The sequence below is a fragment of the Acanthochromis polyacanthus genome, chromosome 10 (assembly GCF_021347895.1).
Source record: "Acanthochromis polyacanthus isolate Apoly-LR-REF ecotype Palm Island chromosome 10, KAUST_Apoly_ChrSc, whole genome shotgun sequence".
Classification (NCBI taxonomy): Eukaryota; Metazoa; Chordata; class Actinopteri; family Pomacentridae; genus Acanthochromis; species Acanthochromis polyacanthus.
In genome coordinates, this window is record NC_067122.1 from 32545326 (window position 1) to 32550892 (window position 5567).

Sequence of the window (5567 nt, forward strand, 5' to 3'; positions counted from 1 at the left end):
AGACGTTTGACTTTGGAAACCTCCAAAGCACTGATGACAATCTTGTTCTCCATTAAAACACTGAAGAATGGTGACATGAATATTTTGCAAGGTGAGTGATGTTTCATCATCACTTTCTGGAGTCTACTCAAGGTTTTGTTAGCTGCAGCCAGCATTTGAATTTACTCATCAGTGGTGCATCAAAGGCTACGGTGATGACAGAGGAAGCTTTAAAAGCAGATCTTTGGAGGATGAGGGTAGAGAAGGGAACAACATGAAAATCTGCAGAGTGGCAGGGAGCCAGGTTCCTTCAGACTCAGAGATTGAAAGTTGCCGTATGTTTGCTTGTCCTTGTATCGCCCTCAGTGAACCAGATAATCAGCCATAGCAACGTGGAAGGCGACCAACAGTAGCGTGTGAGCACTGCAGGGATTCAGATTGGAAGCTGCTGAGTTACTGTAGCGTAAAAATTCATATTCATATTAAGCATGGAAATGGCATTACTGAAGAAGAACAGATTGCACAAACTAAGAGTCAATTAGACGAGGGAAGGGGTGAGAGATCCCATAAAGAGCATGTGTTGCCACTTGTTTATAAATATTCATTTTTTAAATCATGTTTATAGTTGGAAGTAATTAGTGCACATTGTGAATTACCTCAATCGGGGTTTTTGTTGTTGTTTGTTTTTATGTTTGTCATGTTGTCTAAATGCTCTAGTTTGGGATGGAAATGTATAAGATTTAGTGTCTCAGCACATATTCATTATTGCAACTCTGCATTTTTTAATCCAATTATTGTTATTTCTGTGTTTTACAGCTGGGAAATGGAATCCAGTTGACCACGTTTGCACAACATTCCATTTACATTTTACAAACTGAAATGCTGCATGTCACACTGAGCTTCATTGTTGTCAAAGTGGCTTAGTCTTTTGAAATCAATGGTTTGTTTCAACATATTTAAAAAAAAAAACGGCACAATAATAATATATTTAAAAAAAACGAAACTTTTATTTATGTAAGCACTGCACAAGTCCAAAAATATAGTATAAATATAGTAAAAATAAATAAAGGTAGGTTATTTAATTTACAATTAGAAATGATTTCCATCAACTTGGCTCACTCTCCTACCTCCTGCCGGCGACGTCTGACGTTACGGTGAGCGTATTGCGTCATTTCCTGTTTCAGCACTGTGTCGTGTTGTTAGCATGGCTTCTGCTTCTGCCTCTTCCTCTCCCTCTCTCTCCCTCTCCTGCTCAGTGTGCCACATGTTTAGTTATTCCTCTGCCTCCTTTAGTGATAACGATATGTGTAATAAGTGCAGCCTTTTTGTAGTTCTGGAGGCGAGGCTCTCCGAATTGGAATCGCGGCTCCGCACCATGGAAAATAACCCGCTAGCAGCTAGCCAGGCCCCCTTAGCCGGTGCAGACCGCAATAGCTTAGCTAGTGTAGCATCTGTTAGCCGTCCCTTAGCAGCGCCCGAACAGCCGGGTGGATGGGTGACAGTTCGTAGGAAAAACAGTCCTAAACTCAAGCCTGCTGTCCCGGCTCACCACAAACCGCTTCATGTTTCTAATCGTTTTTCCCCGCTCAGCGACACACCCGCTGAGAAACCAACTCTGATCATTGGCAGCTCCATAGTCAGAAACGTGAAGCTAGCGACACCAGCGACCATAGTTAAATGCCTCCCAGGGGCCTGAGCGGGCGACATAGAAGCAAATTTGAAACTGCTGGCTAAAGATAATCGTAAATATAGTAAGATTGTTATTCACGTCGGCGGTAACGACACCCGGTTACGCCAATCGGAGGTCACCAAAATTAGCGTGGCATCGGTGTATACTTTCGCCAAAACCATGTCGGACTCTGTAGTTTTCTCTGGACCCTTGCCTGATCTGACCAGCGATGACATGTTTAGCCGCATGTCGTCGTTTCGCCGCTGGTTGTCTATGTGGTGTCCATCAAACGACGTGGGCTTTATTGATAATTGGAGCTCTTTTTGGGGAAAACCTGGTCTGATTAGGAGAGACGGCATCCATCCCACTCTGGCTGGTGCAGCTCTCATTTCTAGGAATATGGCTGATTTTATTAGTACTCCTAAAGCATGACAACCCAGAGTTAAGACCAGGATGCAGAGCTGTAGTCTTACACACCTCTCTGCAGTTTCCTCACAGCTGTCACCCTCCAGTAATTCAGTTAATTTTATTGAGACTGTGTCTGTCCCCCGACCACCAAAATTCAATAAATTACACAAATCAAAAATATACAAAAGAAATAGTAACCACAAAAATTTAATAAAAATTAATACCACTATTTCAACAGAACACAGAGACAGGAAAATTAAATGTGGTCTGTTAAATATTAGATCTCTCTCGTCTAAATCTCTGCTAGTAAATGAGTTGATAACTGATCACCAGATTGATTTGTTCTGTTTGACTGAAACCTGGTTGCAGCAGGAAGAATTTGTTAGCCTAAACGAATCAACTCCCCCTAGTCATATTAACTGTCATATTCCTCGAATCACAGGCCGAGGAGGAGGAGTAGCAGCAATCTACCATTCTAGTTTAAAATTGAACCAGAGGCCTAAACCTGATTACAGCTCATTTGAAAATCTCACTCTTAGTCTCTCTCATCCAAATTTGAAAGCTCAGAAACCAGTTTTATTTGTTGTTATATATCGTCCTCCTGCTCCTTATTCTGAGTTTTTATCTCAATTCTCAGACTTTTTATCTGAATTAGTGCTCAGTTCAGACAAAGTTATTATTGTGGGTGACTTTAACATTCATGTTGACGTAGACAGCGACAGCCTTACAACAGCTTTTAATTCATTATTAGACTCAATTGGGTTTTCTCAACATGTAAATAAACCAACTCATAGTTTTAATCACACTCTTGACCTTGTCCTGACTTATGGCATAGAAATTGAAGAGTTAACAGTATTTCCCCAGAACCCTCTTCTTTCTGACCATTTTATGATAACATTTCAATTTAAAGTAAAGGATTGTTTAGCAGCTGAGAACAAATATCATTACAGTAGGTGTTTGTCTGACAATTCAGTATCTAAATTTAAGGAAATAATACCCTCACTGTTTACTTCAGCAACATTTACTGATAAATCAGAAGGCAATTATTATTATTTTACCCCCACAGAAGTGGATTATTATGTTAATAATGCTTCAGCCTCACTGCGTACAACTCTTGATAGTGTTGCACCTGTAAAAAGAAAGTTCTATCTCAGAGAAGACTTGCTCCTTGGTATAATTCCAGCTGCGGACTTTAAAGCAGGCATCCCGAAAGCTGGAAAGAAAGTGGTATTCCACTAATTCAGAGGAAGTGTATGTGGCTTGGAAAAATAGTCTAGTAATCTATAAAAAAAGCTCTTCGTAATGCCAGGACAACTTATTATTCATCTTTAATAGATGAGAACAAGAACAACCCTAGGTTTCTCTTTAGCACTGTAGCCAGGCTGACAAAGAGTCAGAGCTCTGTTGAACCTTGTATTCCTTTAGCTTTAACCAGTAACGACTTCATGAGCTTCTTTACACATAAAATAGTTCTGATTAGAGATAAAATTAATCTGGCCCTTCCTACAAATGTCACAGATGCTTTTGAATCGGCTGTTAGACCTGATGAATCTTTAGAATTCTTCACTCCTATATGTCTCTCTGAACTAATTTCAACAGTTTCTACATCCAAACCATCAACATGTCTTTTAGATCCTATCCCAACTAGACTCTTCAAGGAGATTTTACCTTTAATTAATTCTTCAATGTTAGATCTGATTAATCTCTCTCTAGTAACAGGCTATGTACCACAGGCTTTTAAGGTTGCTGTCATCAAACCTTTGCTTAAAAAACCCACTTTAGATCCAGATGTGTTAGCTAACTATAGACCGATATCCAACCTACCATTTCTCTCTAAAATTCTGGAAAGAACAGTTGCAAATCAATTATGTGAACACTTACAAAGGAATAATTTGTTTGAAATGTTTCAGTCAGGCTTCAGAGTGCATCATAGCACAGAAACAGCTCTGGTGAAAGTTACTAATGACCTTCTCATAGCATCAGATAATGGACTAGTCTCTATACTTGTTTTGTTAGATCTTAGTGCAGCGTTTGACACAATCGACCACAACATTTTATTACAGCGTCTAGAACATTCAATTGGCATTAAAGGGACAGCACTGGACTGGTTTAAATCCTACTTATCAGATAGGTTCCAGTTTGTGCATGTCAACAATAACTCTTCTGAGCATACTAAAGTTAATCATGGAGTTCCTCAGGGTTCTGTCTTAGGACCGATACTTTTCACATTGTACATGCTTCCTTTAGGCAATATTATTAGGAAGCATTGTATTAACTTCCATTGTTATGCAGATGACACACAATTGTATTTATCTATGAAGCCAGATGAAACTGATCAGTTAGCTAGACTGCAAGATTGTCTTAAGGACATTAAAACCTGGATGACTTTTAACTTCCTACTGCTAAATTCAGACAAAACTGAAGTCATTGTATTTGGCCCCAAACATCTTAGAAACTCGCTTTCAAAGCAAATAGTTACTCTGGATGGCATCACGTTGGCCTCCAGTACTACTGTGAGGAATCTTGGAGTTATTTTTGACCAGGACATGTCCTTTAACTCACACATAAAGCAAGTCTGTAGGACTTCCTTTTTTCACCTGCGTAATATTGTAAAAATCAGGAACATTCTGTCTCAGAGTGATGCAGAAAAATTAGTTCATGCTTTTGTTACTTCCAGGCTTGACTATTGCAATTCCTTATTATCGGGTTGTCCAAATAGTTCTCTCAAACATCTACAGTTGATCCAAAACGCTGCTGCGAGAGTACTGACAGGAGTTAGCAAAAGAGATCATATTTCCCCTATACTTGCTTCTCTTCACTGGCTTCCTGTTAAATCCAGAATAGAATTTAAAATCCTTCTTCTGACATATAAAGCTCTTAATAACCAATCTCCATCATATCTTAAAGATCTGATAGTACCTTATTATCCAAGTAGAACTCTTCGCTCTCAAGCTGCAGGCTTACTTGTTGTTCCTAGAATTTCTAAAAGTAGAATGGGAGGCAGAGCCTTCAGTTATCAGCTCCTCTCCTGTGGAACCTGCTCCCAGTTTGGGTTCTGGAGGCAGACACCCTCTCTATTTTTAAGACCAGGCTTAAAATGTTCCTTTTTGACAAATCTTATAGTTGGGGCTGACTGGGTGACCCACAGGGGTTCGGCTTGTGTCTTCATTTGCACAGCTGACTCCCTCTTGGACGTCCCTTCGTTCTGCCTCTAGTCATGCTGCTATAGGCCTATAGGCTGCTGGGGGACTTTTCTTGACGCACTGAGCCCTTCTCTATCTACCTTTACATTTAATATGTATACCGTTATTGCAGTACATTCACTCTGTTTCCCCCTGTGCTATTTCTCCGAGTGTCCCTGGTCCCAGAGCTGGATGCTTCAGATCTGCGGTTGATGTTCCACCAGCTGGTCCAGTCTCCACCATGTCCACTGTGGGATGCTGCTGCTGACCTTCCTCCAGCCCTCTGCTTCCAACTCCCTTTTTCCACCAGTCAACTCTGCATTGCCTTC